The sequence below is a fragment of the Channa argus genome, chromosome 6 (genome assembly GCF_033026475.1).
Source record: "Channa argus isolate prfri chromosome 6, Channa argus male v1.0, whole genome shotgun sequence".
Classification (NCBI taxonomy): Eukaryota; Metazoa; Chordata; class Actinopteri; order Anabantiformes; family Channidae; genus Channa; species Channa argus.
Window position 1 is genome coordinate 27,811,709 of NC_090202.1, and position 20,967 is coordinate 27,832,675.

Consider the following 20,967-nt stretch of genomic DNA (forward strand, 5'->3'; position numbering starts at 1 on the left):
ATACTGGTCAAAGATTGTGGCTGTGGCTTGATGCACATTGTGTCCATCCTGCAGTCTCTTCTAATCAACGGGTGAAATAGTTTTTGATGCAACACATTCAAGTGCTAAATGTTTTAGCTGCAACAGAACCTCAAAGTGGTCGAGGTGGATGGTGCCTGTTCAAAGCTGTCACACTGCAGGACTGGATACTGTAGTTTGGCAAAAAAGGAGATGTTTTTAAAAATGTCTGCTGTTATGTATTGTACAAAAACATACGTGTGGTTGCAGTGTAGCTGAACTTAACCACTGTCAAAAACGCGTAGGCGTTGACAATGACGGCGTCATCTGCATCATTGTTCACATGCTTCCTTGTGTAATCTGTGCACGTCTGGAAAATGTTAAAGGTTATCAATGAGAGAGCAAACCTGAGGCCAATACTCCCTGTTTGTTTTCTCGTGAATACAAACACATTTCATGGCAACACTGGAGGTCATTTTAGATCATGGCACAGAAATGGCTGCTACAACCTAAACCACCTGTGGACGTGGGTAGTTATGGACGGGCTGATCTAAAGCTGCTGCAGAAATCTTTTGATACTACCCCACTGGTAATATGCGGGATTTCATCTTGTAGGTGTATTAGACGAATCGGTACGTTCGTGTTGTTAGCAGCAAGTTAATCTCAAACCTTACAGCAAGTACATCGGTTTGAAATGTGCTAAACCAAAACTTCAGCAGCAGTACTACTACTAATACCTACAGGAAAGCTTCAAAGAGGAAGTCATGATGCTCCTACTTAATTCAGACTGTCTAAACACAGATAAGGTGTTAAAAAGTGGATTTCATAGCTTTAAATTCAACTTATGCGGATTTATATGATTTTATAAATGATTGTTTTTCCTCACTCTGTCAGTGTGAGAGAGAAAGATTGTACTTTCAACACTTGGCCTCTTTGTCCGAGGCTACATGGATGAGTAAGCATGTGTGTGAGTGTGTGTGCACTTGTGAATAAGCTCATGTACTGTAAATGTGTGCATGTGTATGCACTGTATCAAGCGCTCTGTGGTACCTGTCAAATTCATTTCTCACTAGCCCATCCCAGCTTGCTAATTTTTTTATCTGAGGTGTGCACGTGTGGTGGCATGCAGCTCTGTTGGCCAATTAAAATGGACTTTAGAGCCCCTGTGTGCAGCAAACAGCCTTGTGATTGGTGGAGGTGAGCAGGCTCTAAGAAGAGGATTTAGCTGGGATTAACTTCAATATCTAAATGATGTTGAGAGAGAGAGTGGAAGGAGATAGAAGGAGAGAACAAATAAGTAGAGGAAAGGAGGACAATGCATGAGAGGAAGGGGAGAGGAAAAAGAGGAGTGACGACATAGAGCTGCAGAGGGGGAAGAGAAACTGAAGAAGTAGAAAAAGCTTCATGGACAAAAACCTTAGACAGGAAAAACATGAGAGAATGAACTGTAAAGGGTGAAGAGGAGACAGGAGAAGTAAATAAATGACACAAGGAAGAATTGAAGTAGATGGAGAGAACAGAAGAGAAACTTGGAGTAAGGAGAGAAGAGGGGAAGAGCAGAGAAGCCAAAGGAAGAGGGAGGAGGAGGGTGTGTGTGAGAAGAGTGGATGGCCTCCTTTCAATAGTTCACCACCCCCAGAACCCCCCCCCCCAACCCCTCACTCACATGAAATGGAGTGTGTGTGATGAGTCATACTTTTGTTTTGTGGTGGCCTGTAGTTCCAGAGAATGGCGTGGGTCACTCAGGGTGACACACACACACACACACACACACACACACACACACACACACACACACACACACACACACACACACACACACACACACACACACACACACACACACACACACACACACACACACACACACACACACAAAGGTGAGTAAATAGGGAAAAAAGCAGAAGATTGAAAAGTTGGAGGCTGAAACAGCAGAAAGCAACAAACAGACGCCATGAACTACAGTATATAGAGTTTATACCTGTATTACAACTACATATATAAATTACTGCATAATGTTTTTCTTTTTTACAACGCCAATTCCAAAAATGTTGGGACGATGTGTAAAACCTAAATACAAACAGAATGCAATGATTTGCAAATCTCATAAACTCATTTTATTCACAATAGAACATAAACAACATGTCAGATGTAGAAACTGAGACATTTTAACATTTCATGGAAAATATTGGCTCATTTTGAATAAGATGGCAGCAACACATCTCAAAAAGGTTGGAACAGGGTGATGTTTATCATAGTGTAGCATCACCTCTTCTTTTAACATCTGGGAAGTGAGGAGCACAGTTGCTGGAGTTTAGCAGAGGAATGTTGTCCCATTTTCTGATGCAGGATTCTAGCTGCTCAACAGTTCTGGGCCTTTGTTGCTGGATTTTACGCTTTATGATGCACCAAATGTTTTCTATTGGTCAAAGGTCTGGACTGCAGACAGGCCAGTTCAGTACCAGGACTCTTCTCCTGTGCAGCCATGCTGTTGTGATGGATGCAGCGTGTGGTTTAGCATTGTCTTGCTGAAATATGAAGGTCCTTCCCTGAAAGACGTTGTCTGGATGGGAGCATATGTTCCTCTAAAACCTCTATGTGCTTTTCAGCATTGATGGAGTCTTTCCAGATGTGTAAGCTGCCCATAGACACTAATGCTCCTCCAAACCATCAGAGATGCAGACTTTTGAACTGTCTGCTGATACCAAGCTGAATGGTCCCTCTGCTCAGTTTTCCATTTGGGCTCAGACTGTTATCATATCTGGCTTCTTGTTAGCATGATTCAGATTTAACGTACATTTGTGGATTGTACGGTGAATTGTGTTCACCGACAGTGATTTCTGGAATGTTCCTGAGCCCATGCAGTGATGTCCAGCAGTGAATCAGACCTGTTATTAATGCAGTGCCTGAGGGCCCAAGCATCACATGCATCGAGTTTTGACCTTCAGCCTTGTTGCTTGTGCACAGAGATTCCTCCTGATTCTCTGAATCTTTTGATGATATTATATACATGTAGATGCTGGGAGTCTTTACAATTTTACGCTGAACATTTTTCATTTTTTGCGACGCAGTTTGTCACAGATTGGTGAACCTCTGTCCATCTTTACATTCGAGAGGCTCTGGCTCTCTGAAATTCTTCTCTTATATCCAGTCATGTTACCAACCTGCTGCCAATTAACGTAATTAGTTATCAAATGCTCCTCCATTTTTTAAATTTTTTTTTTTTTGTATTTGCAGGAATTAACAATTACCAGTCTTTTGTGGCCCTTATTCACACTTTTTTGAGAGGTGTCATCAAATTCAAAATGAGCTAATATTTTCCATGAAATGGTAAAATGTTAGATTCAACATCTGACATGTTGTATATGTTCTATGGTCAAATACGGGTTGATGAGATTTGCACATTTTGTCAACCCGATAAACCCTTAAAGGAAACTAAAAAGCACCAGGCTGCTTCTTTAGAAGCAGTGATTCGCCTGTCATGTGTCAGCATTGTGTCCATTTCCATCCTGGGATTTCTCCATGTTTCCTGCCTGTCTCATCTCCCAACTGGCAAAAGCCAAATGGCAGGAAAGACAATTTTAACTCGCTGCAGTAATTTAATATTGGACTTTATGGAAGCATAAAGTTAGAGGATGTGAGCAACAGATTGTAAAATAGTATTGAAAACTGCATCAGGAGATCCTGATGGATCTGTTTCCGTTCCGTAACTCAGATGGAATAAGGGCTTTCTGGTTTGCATTTCACCTTCTTCTGCAATTACAGGCAGCAGCAGTGAAATCTTTGCTAAACGTTGGCAGATTCTATTTCATGTTCTGCTCCTTTAAGGTCATTCTAGGAATCTGCCAACTCGAGACAGTTTTACATCAGCTGTTATGATGTTAAGCCACTTTATCCACTGAACTGTCCTTTATTTCTATAAAACTCAGTGAATGGAATTGAACAGAGAGAACGGGGGGCGGGGGGGTAATTACAGAGAGGTACTGACAGAGGGGAAAGAGAGAGCTGGATTGGGGGGGGGGTAAAGCACAGTGCTGACACATCCTGTCTAACAAGAATGAGTGAGAAAGCCTGAAAGACAGCGGAGACAGTCATCTACATTTACAGTTTTGATCATTGTGGACTGATCTCTCTATCTCTGTCTCTGTCTCTGTCTCTCTCTCTGTGTCTCTCTCTCTCTCTGTCTCTCTCTCTCTGTCTCTCTCTCTTGGCCTCTCTCTCTCTCTGTCTCTCTCTCTCTGTGTGTCTCTCTCTCTCTCTCTCTCTCTCTCTCTCGGTCTCTCTCTCTCTCTCGGTCTCTCTGTGTCTGTCTCTCTCTCTTCTAGTCCATTTGGATAACTGCTCTCTCCACGCCACATTAATCTGTGTAATTATGTTTCAGGCTCATCTTACCTTCTTCCTTCTCCTCATCACTTCTCTCCACCTGTGATGCTCCCTTCTTTCCTCTCCTGCAGGTCTTTTTCCTTCCTCTGTTTCCCTTTTCACACTCTCCTCTCATTCACCCATCCTCTCTTTGTCTTCACTTGTCTTTTTCTAACACCCCCAGCCTCTAAAAATCTCTCCAGCTCCATTCACACTCAGAACTTAGGAGGAGTGACTTTAATTATTCATGTTGGACAGAAACAAGGATAAGATGAAGAGTCCACAGCTACACGAGCAGCTCTGCAAAGCTGAGTAAAACACTAATGCTAGAATGCTAACACACTCCCCAGCGGGGGGAGACTCGTGTTGCCGGAAGGGAATGCGAAAAACAAATGAAAAGTTGGCCAAATATCAGAAACCAATGCTGTATCATCGCTGAGAAGGCAATTTTTATGTCTATTTCAGGGGCTCTGGTGGGGGCACCCAACATTTACTGCCCCCTCTGCTGCCACCACAATGTAAATGATGTAAGATTCAGTATGAAGTGAAAAAGTCCCATAGGGAAGTGGAGACCAGGGTTTGACTCTAGACATGATCCTTTGGCCTCCCACTGTGCGTGTGTGTGTGTGCGTGTGTGTGTGTGTGTGTGTGAGAGGGAATGAAAAGCAACTGTAAAGCACCAATAAAGTAGAAGAGCTGTATATAAGAACAGACCATTTACTATTTTTTCGCCTCTTTCAGCCCAATACTTCTGTCAGTCACTCAGTTTCCCCAACAGTATAAAACTGCTGGCAGAGCTGATAAATCCCGTCCCACTGTAAGACACACAGTTACACACTAGCTGGTAAAACCACTGAAACCTCTAGAAGCTGTGCACAGCGCTAACAGTGAAATAAATATTGGACTGATATTCGTGCGGGGGTTTGCGAGCCTGTCGGCAACAACTGTATAGCAGCTGTGAGATCTTATTAATTTAATAATTACTGTGAACAAACACTGGGGCGTGTGAGATTAGGTTTGGGATCTTCACTAGCTGCTCGTCTCCACTGCCTGTTTCTGCAGAAATGTGGGTTTTACTCATTTACTTGAATAGAAAGAGAGAAGATATTTTTCCTTTAACTAACACGGAGTTGACAGAACTGTAACTTGAACTCCTTTGTGTGTTTTTGGTCCTTTAGCCAAGATGGATTCAGTTATTTTCCTCACTTGCGCAATAGAGAATAATAGAAATAAGGTTTCTAGAATCTCTATATTAAGCAGCTTAACAACATGAAAATCAGAATAATACTTATCTCTGTACATGTCCATCTCTTTCATCATCCTCTCTCTCTCACTCTCTCTCTGCTGATTCATGGCAGAGCTGCAGGCGCTGACATGACAGTCAGTCTGGTAGCACTCAGACACAAGTCCTGCTGCTCAGTGTGTGTGTGTGTGTGTGTGTGTGTGATCTGTGCTGACTAGCCCTGTCTGCTGTCCTTCTCCTCTCTGGGTCACATCCCTAAACAGACTGTGAACCTCAGCAGGACAAACCCAGTCAGGACATCTGCAGACAGAACACAACAATTTCCTCCGCTGAGATGGATCCTTGTGATTGGCTGCTTCTTCTGCGGTGTTTACTGGTGTCACTGATGGAAACAAACAGAAGCATCATAAGACAGTAGAACCTCACATCGAGCTGTTGTGTCGTGTTACAGATTCAAATGTCAGAAACAGGCCCCTCAGCAAACATCATTCTATGGTTTTGATTTCTGTCCACACACGTCTCACACACACACAGATATATGGATGTGTCCACCAGCCTAGTTTTTGCAGTGTGTCCCACACTGGTGGCACTAGTCTGACCCTCGGCGGAGGCTTTTCCGCCAATCGAACACGTTGAATTGTTGTCGGGCCCGTCAGTGAGGGAGACCACTCTGATTGGCTGCTCAGTTTAGCGAATCAGTGGCGACACGAGCTGAGGCAGCAGTTGGTCTTCGTCGCCACCAGTTCTTTGGTCTCAGGTTGTTGTGTTACAGCCCTCACACTCCCAGACCGCAGGTCAGTCCAGTCTTGCATAAAGTTGACCCTTTCTCTTTCCACCACTGTGTAGTCAGGCACTTTGTGAGTCTGTCCGGCTCTACAAAGGTTTTTCAACCTGTGTCTGTAAAGCTCGTTAGTTCCTGTGTGAAAGCTACAGTGTGTAACTTTTTAAAGGGTTTTTTAATGACAAATCTGCCCAGAAGCAGTTTAAATCTCATAACACACACACACACACATTAACTCGTTGAATAGCACTGGCTGATTGTTCGACCAGTCGGAGAATTTCCCTTAATTCTGCTTTGATGAATGAGTTTTACAGCAGCAACACTGCAGCAGTGAGTGTAGCAGAGCATTGCAGAGTTAAGTGGACTGTGTTTGGGCCTCGTGCCGCTGCTACTGTATCTTAAGCTGCATTTTGGGGCTTTGAGAAGCCTGACAATGAATTTTGTTGTGGAGTGTGCTTTCAGGTGGTCAGTTGACAGATCCTCATTATTCCACTTCCACATTTAACACTTTTCTTGCAAACAAACCCAAAAAAGAAAAGCTAAAGAACAACAAACCATGGAATTTAGTTTCACCAGCAGATTGAAAGTAAGAGTGATGGGGTCACTTTGTAGGAACGGGTTTGCTTCATCTCCTGGACTTTTAAGTTCTATTTTTTAATATGTTTCTATTTTGCTCCCTAAATCCATTCTATTGTGACTCACTTATTACAATCATCGGACTGCAGGGTGTCCGGGACTAAATTACAGGACTGAGGACGGATGTCCTGTCCTCACCACATTTAGAATCACTCCAGACAATCCCTGTCCTGTTAGCAGCAATGTGGATGTGGTCAACATGTAGCTAACACAGATAAAAACAATGACCTCCACTCAAAGCGCCTGTGCAACCAACAGACAGTGACACTATTCACTCACTCTCTGCCCGGACAAAGCCTCTCTAGCCCCCCCCACCCCCACCCCCCATCCTTCCCTCTCCAAAATCCCATTATGTGTAGAAATGGCCCGTCAGTGTCAATCAGTGTTGTTGTCATGCCAACCTCCCACCGTGGGCTGCTCTCGAGGCTCCCACCCAATGGGATTTGTCCCCGCTGATTAGGCCTTTAGTGGCCCCACCTACTCCATGGGAGCTGTGGTGGAAGGATGGAGGAATGATGGGCGATGGGTGGAGGGACACGCAGAGAAGAAAAGAACGATTTCCAGTTGATCTAACGCATCTTCTGGCCGACATGTGGGAGGTTCTGAAATGAGACGTCAGAGCATTTCTGATCATTTCATCAACCGTCCAACAAACGGAGGCTTTGGTCACAAAATACTTCATTAACATGAATAGTTTAGGCAAAATAATTCCTGGATTCAAACTGAGCCCAGGACAAGAAAGCTGCATTTTTAATCCAACTTGTTAAATTTTGTTTTCATGCAACTTGAGCTGGCACTTGCACTATAGCTGCTCCTCCCAGCCCCCCACCTCCCTTCTCTGCTATGCTCTTCTACCATTTGCCCCCCCCCACGCTCTGCACAGCCCTTCAGATATTAGTCATAATTAAACTACAATGATTAAGAAGCAGCAATCCTGTGGTTCGAGGAGTGAGCCTCATTCCAAAGCATTTAGAATGAATGTACCTGCACCGCTGTCAGTGCTCTTACATTTACATTTTACATTTATCCAGAATTATTATCCAAATTCTGGTTTGGTTTGTGTGTTTCCAAAAATGCTGCAAAGAATATTTCTATTAGTAAGAAATAAGTTGTGCTCAGGAAAAAGTTACAAACTACTAGGTTCTGATAAGGCAGCGCGCTCTTTAGGACTTTCATCATCGCGATTACATTAGTGGCCATGTGGTTAAGTCGAGGGAAAGAAGATTATGCTGACTAGAGTTATGAAACTGAATTTTTCACCCCCTAAAGGTGGATTCAAAGGTGCAGTGTGCAGATTGTAATCATTTAAATACCCCCTCCCCCTTCCTTCCAAGTGGGAGAGAGACTACAGTGGCCATCAGGTGAAATGTTGTCTGGTAAAAATATGTGGGGAGGTTACGTTAGATTTATTGCTGAACTACATGTAGTTAATTTATGCAAAAGTATAGGTCACAGCTTTGTTAGATAATGAATATTACTGTTGCCTTTCTCACATTGTGGTAGTGTTTGTCCTTTCTGGGTTACTGTAGAAACATGGCAGCCTCCGTGAAAGGGGGACCTGCTCCTATGTTAATAGAAAAGGCTAATTTTCATGTGATTACACATTAGTGATGACTATTCTGAAGAAGACATTGAATGTCTGCATGTGGATTCCTTAAAATGTCCCACACTGCACCTTTATAGTAGAACTGAGTATGTGTGGGGATGAAAGTTTTAACCTGAGCCACTGTCAGTGACCCAGCACATGCTCATTACTCATACTGCATGTTTGAGTGGACCCTCTGATCCTACTGGAATTTAACCCTTCAACTGTGCTTCACCTCTGACTCCTGTCAGTCAGCTGTTATAATCTGCTGTTCTTCCTCTGCTCGCCCTCTTTTGTCAGTGCTTTTTTCTGACCAGACCTTTGTTTAAATTGCTTTAGGTTCCAGAGGGAACTACATCATTATCTCACAAAAGGTCTTTTATTTGACAATCACCAACCTGACTGACTCTCTTCAGTGGAGATGCAGATAAAAACTGCTGGCTACCAGCTGGAGGGATTGTGATGTGTTCAAGTGCCGGTATTGCTGGGTGGTAATCCAGTATCACCATTTCTATTCACACAGGACATCAAGTTGTGTGTTATGTAAGGTCTTGGTTGATTTCCTTGTACACACTGAATTTGAATCTTCCTACAAGGAAGTTGGATAAATGTGTTGTTAACATAGTAACAGGAAAAAAAAAAAAAGAGTCTCAGCCAGCTCTGATCAAGTGATGCATCATTAAAAAAAACTCAGACAGGCAGCAGCTGCACCACCAGTGTTTCAGTTCTTACTTTTGGTCCCTGAACACCTCAACTGTAAAGATTCCATCGTCTATGTTCCTCATGTTTGCTGTAACCTTTAGGCAGCATGGTGTGTTTCTGCTTTTCTGTGTGAGTAAAAGTGCTTCAGAAAACACTGAGATATGTTGAACTCAGACACAGATGTAGCTTTGCTTTGATTTATAACATTCAATTAAATCCACATTGTTCATGGCAACTGAATACATTTACTCAAGTACTATACAATATTTATAACGCTGATTAATGGGTAAAGTTTCAGCATATTACATCTTGTGCTCAGCACTTAAATGCTGAGAACATCTCCAGTTATGGCATCCTGAATAACCCTGGATGACTCCAGTTGGCAGGAGAGGATTGTTGTTGTCGTCGTGCATGGTGTAAACCCAGTGTGTTAGCCAGCAGCCAGCTGTACACATCCGACTACAGGCTACTGCAGGCTGATCTGATGGCTGTAAACATGCCCTGATACTTTGCCACTGCTTGGACAACAGGGCAGATTTAGGAGCCAAACCAGGACAGTGCACTGGAGCCTGAACTGCAGAATAATGCTGCTGTATAAGGGAAACCTGGAAAGAAAAAAGGCCATATGAAACATACACATTAATGCATTGAACATGTGCAAATATGGTCGATTAGCAGGATTGATGCAAAGCAAGAATGTTCTTTATGTCACAGTGGTCGAGTAATTTTTTTTGGTCGGCTTCTTTCAACGACAGGCATCTTTGTACACACTCAAAAAAAATATTTGACTAATTGATACGAAAGCACATATAACATGCAACAATTTACCTTTTTATGACCAATATGATCTTTAGACTCTTGAAGGAATGAAAAAAAAAACAACTTGAAACTTGTGTTTCAAGTTTTTAAAATTTCTAACAAGCCATTTAAACACTAACCTTTTCAGAAATGTCCCCATCACTCGACATCAAGGGAACTTACAAATGAAGCGAGATGAGCACGAGAATGTGACAGTAGTTTTCCAATTTTTAAATCATCTTTTACACAAAGTGACCAAAGGAAAAGAAATCCATAACTGATTTATAATACTGTCACAGACTATTTAAGTGTGAACATACTTTGTCTAACAGTTACTAGTGTAGCGGTTTCCAGAAAGTCTCCACAGCAGAGTTATAATAATGTGTAATATACAACTGTATATTACATTTACAAAGAAACACAAAGATATAACTAGAACAGTTATGGGATGAATCGCTACCTTTTCTCTTTCCCCTATTTAGAGCAGCCTGAATATCTGATCCTAAACTCAGTTATTCTGACCACAGTCATGCTGACTCATTTAATAAGGAGCAAGCATCATTAATACAGCTATTAATTACAAACCTACACATTTGTCCTGATATGTACATTTTCTTTTTAATTGAATTTGCCTCATTAGAATTTTGGAGATGTGAGAGATTGTTGCAAACTGTGTGAGCAGTGCATTGGGTGGAGATTTCTTTGGGTTTTAGACCTTGTTGTAGTTTTCACTGAGGGAGCCCTTTTTTTTTTTCTCCCTAAAAGTTAATAGGATGAAAACCAAGTGAGAAATTCGATATGCCAGCCAAACAATTTATGACACAGTATCTGCTTCTGCCAGAATGTGTTCCCTCCACTCCTAAATATCCAATATTTAAGGGATCGTCAGTGACTTATTATTCGCTGGTTTGAAAATAATTCAACCTAAATTCAACTGATAGTTTTACATGTGCTATTTTTCATCAGTACCAGATCTTTCCGTCTATTAAGTGCTGCCGTTTAGGACGTTTACAGTGGAGTAAAGTCTTGTTTGTGATGACATCATGTGCTTTAGCTCCTCCCCTTGCTGTTGTGATGTAGACGTATACTACAGGATGTGGTCACAGGTCACATATACTGTACAGATATGGCAGCATTGGTTGATGCTAAGCTTATATAAAACACTGTATTAGTAGGTGCAAATAAAAATTTGACCAAAGATTGAACTGGGACCATGTGATGCTGTGGTGCAACTTGGTCATTAAAACTTTTCAGACAACTTTTCAAACAATTTCAGACGTGTCCCATCAGATTGTTGTCCTGCTACGCCACAGGTCTGAGCCGACAGGACACGATTCTTCGCAAGTGACCAATCAGCTGATTCTCCTCTCACTGTCCAGAAAGACAACATCACTCCTCCAGACGCTCCAGCTCCTACTGAGATCTGTCCCAGAGAGACAGACCCACTGCTGAGTGTGTACACACACACACACACACACACACACACACAGAGCTTTCATCTCTGAGTGTAAGCTCTATATTCTGTTCAACTGGGACAGTGAGGTCTTAACTAGCCCGGCCTAAAAACAACGTTTTTCCCATTTCCTTCACATTTCTCTTTTCATCTCAGTCAGTAAAGCTGTCTGTGTGTGTGTGTGTTGCTTGCCTAGTTCTTTATACTCCTGGCACCATGTTGAATACATTGTGGTAGTTAAGTCTGTATATTTAATTTGTTCATAATTTTGTGAAATGAAGACAGTTTGTTTGAGTGGAGACGATGTGCTGCAGTGTTTGTGTTTGAGTTCATTGTAGAATAAATGAAGAGGGGTCTTCAAGCAAACATTACTGACCAAGCCTACTGGGCACAGGACCAGGGCCCTTAAATCTCAGAGGGCCAGAAACTGTCTACAAAGTGACTCTTCATATTTCTTTTTGAAGAGACCAAGTTAATCGCACAAAGATGTCGATATACAAAAGGGTGATAAAGGAACCTAAAATTTAGAGATGCAAAGCTGCCAAAAGAGATTGAATCATGTCAACTAGACGTCTTTTTCTTGGTTAGAAATGTTTCGCTACTTACCCATGTAGCTACTTCATGAATGAATAGTATTTCTTCTGAGGTGGGAACAGGGTGGAGTCAAGATGTAAGGATATGAATTTCTCCATAAATGGCTTCATGTCCTCCTCTCTCATACCATCTGTCTTCTCTGTCCAAAATGTGAACCTTGTCCTCCTCAAATGAGTGTCCTTTGTCCTTCAGGTGTAGGTACACACCTGATTCTGGTCCTGAGGTGTTGCTCTTCTTGTGTTTAGGGGTTTGCAGGGTCCTGATGACTCCTAGTTTCCGAAAGAGATGCTACATTGAAAAAAAGGTTTTGGCAAATTTTCCTAATTTTTTTTATGTGAAGTGGTTGCAAACAACACATTTATCTAATTCCAAAAATAGATTTTTAAATTGTCTGTAATAATTCAAGTAATTTCAAATAAACTATTACTTTTATGCAAAATTATTTATTTTAGACTAAGCTCATCAGTAATTCCAACTAAACTCACGTTACATGAACTTATGTCATTTGAATTGCCGTTACCTAATTTCTTACTGTACATTCACCTAATTTAATGATTTAAGTCCTACATACTAAAATTAAGTTTAATCTAATTTCAGTGGCTTCAGTAAATGTAAACGACACAATGTTTAAAAGACTCTGACTTTATTTAGACTTATCAATTTAACAATTACATCTCTGTCAAAATGCAAAGTGTTAGTCTTAGACAGGCATGTGTAGAGTTGCATCAAGTGTAAACCTCAAGTATTATGAAATGTAAATGTACTAAATACTGTTTAAAGACAGAAAACCATTGCTCTTCTCCCACAGTTCCTGCAGCTCCACATCAGTAGGACAAACAAAAGCCAGTAGCAGCATAAATCATGATGACCAAAGTCAAGTTCAGTGCGAAAGTTCTAATCAGTCAGAGAATTTCAATGACTTCTGTTCAATTAATGTTTTTCAGATTCTTACTGACTGTCATGAGGATTAAAGCTGAAGAGCGTGATGTGAAAGAGACAGTAGGAGGAGGAGGAGTGGGCGGAGCAGGTTGTCGCCAAAGTGAGTACACCTTAGTTAAGTGTGGGCTTCAACACGCTGAATCTTCAGAGCACATGAAACGAAACAGTGAAGTTTATCATCTACTCTTCCATTTCCGTCTCATCTGTTCAGAAAACGTGAGTCTGGGTTAACGAAGATGATTTTCCATCAGTCACCGAATTATTCCAAAGCAAAGCTACAAATTGTCAATGTGCATTTATGTTTTAAAGGTCAAGCATCTGATCACTCAAAGCTGTATCAGCACATTTAACAGCATGTGGACACGTGTTTTCAGACACACACCCTCCATTGTTTTCAAGGTGAATGATAGTGTTTGTGAGACTGTTGCCACATGTCTACATTTTCACGTGAACAGCTGTGTGTGTGTTTGCATCTAATAGCTTGATGTCCATGATCCCTGGAGTGCACTCCATTAGTCAATAGCCAGCATAATGTTGTGAGTTTACCCATAATGCCCCAGGGGATTGGTGGTTAAGTGAGCTCATTGTGGTTTGACTGGTGCACTGAGTGGACACTTGGGACAAGAGACACACAGAGGTAATGATTTATTTGTGCAGTGTATGTTGAGTAAAGAGAAGTGGCTGAATTCTGACACGTGTGATCGTGATTTTTATCTTCTATTCACAGCCTCAGATTAAAACATTACAGCATCACACAAGATATTTTATAGACAGTTTGCTGGGTTGTAAGCAGTTTCAAGCCACAAGTGTTTTTTCCTATTCAGCATTTCTAATATAAGTCTACATAATTTAAATAGGATCATTCTAGTTGTAGATTTGAACCAATTGTAAATATGTATATACTTTATGTACTGTAAGTCATTTCCCAAGCTCCAGGTATAGATTGGAAAATTATATAATAAGGTGATAATATCAGGGAAAAAAATCAAAGATGAAAAGACTGGACATGAAATCATGGATGGATTAGCAAATGGGTCTACTGGGTACCGGGTCATAGTCTCTGTATGAAGTCTCCCTTAAAAGACAAAAAGGAAAATAGACAAATAATTTCAAAAGAAAAAAACTGAAGTTTCAACAAAAATGGCACCGTTGAAAAACCACCAAATGTGGAAGAAAGTCTCAAAAGAACTGCAGTGTTCAGGTTCGTGTCATTTGTGGTCATTTTGTGTCTCTTTCAGACTTTAGGCTGTAGGAAGGGTGGAAAGAAAATGCTCGGTTTTTTCCAGGTTTAGAAAACGTTTTGTCAAGTTTCCAACTATGCACTTTTTTAAAGTTACAGTGTGCAGACTTTTTACATATTGTTAAACAGAAATACACCTAATGTGGAGAAGTGTGTTTGAAGCCTCTGGTGATACAGAACAGCAGTGCAGAGAGATTCACTTCGAAAAGCATTTGAGCGAGGCTCATCCTGCCGACCAATCAGAGCAGAGCAATGACTTCTGCTTCATAAATAAGTTCTGTAGCTTCTTGTTGATTGTACTTTGATAATGAGGATCACCTGAAAGACTGTGCAACGTAAATTCAGAGTAGGCACAAACGTCTGGACAGTTGATGTTAGACTGCTGCATCATCCCTTTAAATCGAGGCAGAGTGCGTTTAAACGTACCACATTCTGTCCATTAAAAACTCTGACATTTTAATAAAATGCACAAGGGAAAACCAGCAGTTATCAGTCAGCAGAGACACCAGTTTAAGCCCAAAATGTAACCAACCTGTTTATTGTACATAGGTTTAACCTGGAAGCTTTCTACAGTCCCTCCTGGGTTTTGGACCCGTTTGGTCGTTGCAGCTTTTCTTTAAAAAAGGTTGTGTTGAATGTTTGACATTTTAAATTACAAGGTTGTGCAGAATAAACAGGGGACTGGTTGCACTAATTGTAGCATTACATATTCCTGCAGGGACTGTCTGTACACTTGGATGCTGGAGACCTGCTGCAGAGGCCAAATCCCCATCCACTTAAGTGTCTGTCTGTTTCTGTGTCCACAGGGACAAGCCAGGCAGTGCCACTGTCTTTGTGATATTAATGTCCTTTTTCCTCCTCTTGGTCCCACTGCACATTAGGCCATGTTCATATACAGTATTTGTTTGGTAGTAATAGATTTTCTGTATTCAAACATCAGTGTGATGAAGTATTGTCCTGTATCAGCTGCACAGAACCCAAGCAGTGTGTCGACTAGCTGGTGTCATTTAATTTTTCTTGATTGGAACTTCACAGGAGTCCACCTGAGGCAAACTGAAGACACATACCTATACACTGGACTGTGGCACTGTTCAAACTGCAACTCAGGACAAAACCCAAACCATGAAGATCAGTCAACTCCACCTAGACCTCTGCAGTGTTTACAACCCTGTTCCAAAGCTTTAAAAATCCCAGAAGCACAGTGACATTGGAAAAAGTCTGAAACCACCAAGACTGTTGATGCCCGTTTGGCTCTAGAAGAACCAAGATGGAACATGATCAGAGAGGTGAACAGGAATGAACATGAACAGTATAAGGAAGCAACATTGAGGCAAATCAAATGCACCAAACACTCCTAAAGGCAACATCATTTTAGAATAAGTCCAAAACAAAAGAGGAGGACAGGGACAAAGGACCTATTGGCGTAAAGGTTGGAGGACACGTTGAATAAATCCAGTTGTGAGAAGCTGGTACAGTCCTGAATAAGGGTCTAAATATTTTTTGCCTCTGGTATTTAGTGTAGATTGCTGAACTCCTTCTGAAGTCTCTGCATTTCTTACCCTCTTTAATGTTCACAGTGTGTTTATTAATCTCTGTCTTCAAATTCTCAGGGGAGGTTGACTGTCTCTGTGCATTTCTGCCTCCCATTTCTTTCCATTTGTGGAAAACACCAGACATGCCAGGCTGAATTTGGGGTTAATGTGTGTAAAGATTGTGCTCTGGATATCTGCAGGATTTTCATTTGATGCTGCAGCAGCTGTAAACACAAACGCATACGATTCATCAGTGCAGATATTAATACACGATGAAAGTGAAGACGTTTATCAGATATAGTACGTTTAGCTTCCGGCATCAGCTCGTTAAATATTTCAGTCAGTTCGCTGTCTGGTATTGATCACGTCAGAGCAACGGTTTACAAAATAAAAAGCCAACTTTAAATTTTTATGCAGACGGTGTTCATGTGCAAAAAACATCAGGTGTGTGTGTGTGTTGACCTGGCAGTGACACACACTCCACACAGCAGCCGTTGGTTGGTCAGTCAGTCCTGTCACTGTGGGCTCGGATCCAAAACCATTAGCTGGGGGAACATCCCAACTTGATCCTATAGTGCACTGCCAAGACAGAGCTCTAACACACACACACACACCTGTCCAGTGTTACAGATGGCTGCAGCTAATGCTACGCTAATTAGTGTGTTTATAGGCTGAGGACTATTATTAGCCAGTTGCTGGATACTTTTATCTGCATCAAGGCTCACAGGAAAGTGATCAGTGTCCATGTGAACTTCCAGCCTCAGTAACGTCCACAGCAGCACTGGGACGTCCTGCGTTATTTTACAATGAATAAACCTGACACACAATCATCACTAAGATAATGCATCAATTATTTACCTACGACTGTGGCCTGAGGTGCTGTCACAGTGAATTTATAAAGTGCAGAACACCAGAGACAGGGTTCACATACTTACAGTACTACTTGATTTTAGGTAAATATTCAGAAGCAAACAGGGAAAGATTGTGGTCTCTGTTTCACAGTGACTTCAGAACAAGTGAGGTGGCCTAACTTTCCACACCTTCATCTCACAGGGTCTCGTCTAATTTACAGAGACTATTTGGACCAGCAGTGTCTGCCAGAGACATCAGCTTAAATGCAGTAGCTCGATGAGGAATTTACTCTCCTGCAACTTGTACTAGAAGCACAAAAGGTTAGTACTAGTATCGGAGGGGGGGGCACTAATGCTACTATACTGTCACAGCTGGTTCTGCTACAGAAGAACTATGTCTGGCGTCAAACTGCTACATGATGAAGGTCAGTGTTGACCTGTCCTCAAAAACACACGTTTACAGGTTTTACTCGTATTCATCTGGCAGCTGTTTAGCTGTAGTAAAATCACGTAGTGCTCATCCAAAGCCACTTTGGATTTAACAGACAGGCTGCCTGACCTGAGCAGAGCTATTTGGACTATCGGGTCATAGGAATATATTTCAGTGTGTTGTAGACAAATTTGAATTAAGACAGGTTTTAATCGACTGTAGAAATGGTGGGAATTTGTCCTTTGGGTGCAGATTACTGCATCATTGCTTAAATGTTCAGGCTGAGGAGAAGATTTTTATTAGACAAACAGAACAAAAAGCCCAAAAGCTGAAATTGTCTGAACTTGACTTCTGACGACGTACAATAACATTTATGAAATATTTATCACACAAACACATTGTTCTTCCATAATCTGATCCCTGACTTAATGAAATTAAACTGGGCCTGTGTGGGGTTTTTATTCGGGGCAGTGAAATGCAGAGAATGTCTTTGGGACGATAAATGTAAAAAGGGGTCTTTTAAGGATGCAGAAACTTAGAGAATATGGCCGTGCAGGATGGCAATTTGGATGGTTCATTAGTTCTAGAGATCAGGGAGTGTGTGTCCAGCCTGGAGCCTCACTGAGCATCTGCAACACACACACACACCCCTCTTTTAATTCAACCCCTACACGCTTATACAGTATAAGAGGAGAGCAGCCGGCCAAAAAGAAAACTGAATTTATCTCTTTGTGTGTTCTAGCAGTAAATAGACCAACTCCATTACATCTCCATTAAATCAATCACGTGCTCTGACATCAGTTTCAAATTTCACTAAAACCTCTGTGTGTTGGAAATCAGATTAACCAGCTTCTCTTCGCTGATGGATTTAAATCTAATGAAATAATGGACTTTTTTGTCAAAATGTTCAACCCCCAGCCCAGTTTGGTTCTAGATGCCACAGGAGAACAGTCAGTTAAATTCCGTAAATCAGCAGCTGTGGAGCTGGAATGTGACTGGAATCTGTTCCTTCACATCCACCGGGTTGTTTCCTCATTGCTTCTGAGTTCAGTACTAAAGCTAAAACAACTAAACCAAATGAAAACGTGCATAAACACTGAAACTGAGCGTAACTACAACAGCACTTCCTGATTTGCCACCATTTCAGCATCTTCCCAAACCCACGACAATTTGGATGAAAAATTCTTTTTGTGTTCTTAAATCCTAATCACTTAATCATGTGAACGAGCTCCGTTTCCACTCTCTCACACCAACCCTGCCTCCTAAAAACTGGTTTTCTATGCAACCGAACTACAAGCGGGATGTTTTTGTATGGAAGCCAATAAATCTGATGGGATGGATGTTTGTGCTGCATTATTAAAGTTAGTTGAGTCAGGCGTGGGTGGTTGGGATGGAAGGACCATCACACCACAGGGTCCTGTGTGTGGTTAAGTTTAACCTTTGGTTAAGGTTAGAAAAAGACGTGCATTAAAATGGACCCTTCTGAAACCTTTACCCATAGAAAAGCTAAGCTCAGTTCAACTTCTTCATTTAAGGAGCGGCCTCATCAGGAGGACGAGGCTGCATTTTCTCTGTCTAACACGACCACCACAGCGCGTGAGACAGAATTAAAAAGGTGTCTTTTTGTTTGCTGCTCATGGTTCCAACTCTCACGACCATAAGGTTAAAGTCCACGGGCAGATCGACCAGCTAACATGAAATTTTTGACCCTCTAACTGAATTTGAGGCGTTTTCTCAGCTGAGGGAAACAATCCCATCTATTCATGGGCTCTAACCCCCGGACATTCTCCCTTCAGCACAGTCTTGTTTCCACACACGAAACACAGAAAAAGTCTCCTTGTCTGTCCAGATCCATATCATCTATACAGGACAATGCATACATTTAAGATTGAAATCCAACACATCGGGACAAACAGGAACTGTGAGGACAGATGTGGAAAAACACTGCTGCTACTCTCACAAAACAAGTTTTATCTTTAGTTCTTTTATTTTTAGTCAAAGATGGAGACACTGTGCGATTAGTGTGTTGTTGCTGGTGATTTTTAAAAATTGATTAATTTAAACTTCTTTGATATTCTCTGTAATTTTCCTTGGAGAGAAATCTTTTTTTTAATGCCCATGGGTCAAACTTGAAAAGGGAAACTGTTGTAGTCGTTCTTCTCATGATTTCTGAGACAGAAGTGAGGGTTTTTTTGGTTCTTAATGAGCAGATATCATAATCATCTTTGTCCCAGCTGCAGAGCTCTGAACAGATGGAGGCCTTTCATTAAGTGGATCACCAGCAGAGCGCACACAGTTGAATTTCTGTAGTGATGGCGACGTTCACACAATAATGCAATGAGTTTCCAAGTCCCACACCTTAAACTTCACCATCATCAACAAATGCCAACAACCAGGAGCCTAAAAGCTCATCTTAACTCCCAAAAGGCTTTGGAAGGAATGAGGACCAGACAAACACAAATTTGTCTTCACAACCACCAAAAGACACGTACACACGTGTGAATGGACATGTAGAAGCAAGAGAACATCTGCAGAGTGTCACAAAAGAAAGACTGCAGAATATTTCCGTAGAAACTGCATCGCTAAACGTGTCACCTACACACTGTTGAGTCACTGAGGAGGATGCACATAACGCACTAAAGCCACTTCACTCTCAAAGAGGGAGCTACATTCCCCATCACTGGTCCTTGGAGAAGCTAAAGCTGCTTGTACTGTAGCCTGTTAAAGTCCAGCTGCCGGCCTTTCGACCAACATCATGACTACATGAGTCCAAATCACGTGACTCGAGTCAATCTTTTAAAACTGGAGTGTGAAACTGGACGTTTTGGAACCAAACACTGTACATTGCCAACTAAAATTTACAGCAAGATTATCTCCATAGATGAAACCACTGACTTTTAAAGCCACAAATACAAGAAGTAAAAACCTATTGTTAGGCACTAAACAAACTCGCTAGACGTCCCAATGGTAATTTCACGTAGCACACTTGCCTTTAACAACGTGTTAACTTCACCTTTATTAAGACACCAAAAACTCAAAACGACTGCAGATATAGTATTAAGTGATAAATGGTATCAATTAAGCTTAGAAATTAATGTAAACATGTTTATAAAGCCCCAAAACAACATGAAACCAGCACATGCTCTACGTTTACATCCCTGCTGAAGAGGCTCTTCCCTCTAAACTGCACCTACACTAAGTATGTAGTGTGAGTAATTTGAGGTTTGTGTTCAGAGCAAAAATATCCTCACAAGTGAAACCTGCTTCCAGCATTTTGTTAGCATTTAAAATCAGTTAGCGATTAGAAATGTTCACAAACACTAACATTTCACCTATTACTGACGAGCGTGACAACAACTATGCATCTAATGTGTTTACACACACACACACACACACACACACACACACACACACACTGCAGTCCTAATCCCCGTTAAGTTTATTAGCAGCGACTGTTCGAGTGACAACATGAAGCCACATCACTCACCTGCAGGGCAGCACTCTGACGTGTCAGAAGAACTTTGTTGATGTTGTGCTTCCACGGATTCGACCTGCAGAGACACGGGAGTCAAACTAATGCGTTCACAAGTAACCTTGTCGATAATTCTAACAGAAATACTTGTAGAATTACCTTCACATGTTGGATTTGCCACATTTCTCATTCTGTCAAGCAGACAAAACTGTGTGCAGGGTTTAAAAAAAAAGGGTTCATTTAAAGAAACTCCAGTTTGTGGGTCAGTTGACAGCTACATGAGATGGATCACAAAGCAAACATTAAATGTCTCACGAGGAAACTAAATAAAATGGTCTGTTTTCTGTCAGGA

General features: G+C 41.5%; 1 long non-coding RNA gene across 1 annotated transcript in view; it reads left to right on the plus strand.

The window, feature by feature from the left end:
• LOC137128809 (uncharacterized) overlaps positions 1-20,950 on the plus strand; it is a 42,075-nt gene extending 21,125 nt beyond the window's left edge. Inside the window, exons 3-4 of the long non-coding RNA XR_010914647.1 lie at positions 13,096-13,190; positions 15,366-20,950. This is a non-coding gene — a long non-coding RNA (uncharacterized lncRNA). The remainder of the gene's footprint in view (positions 1-13,095; positions 13,191-15,365) is intronic.
• The last annotated feature ends 17 nt before the right edge of the window (positions 20,951-20,967 follow it).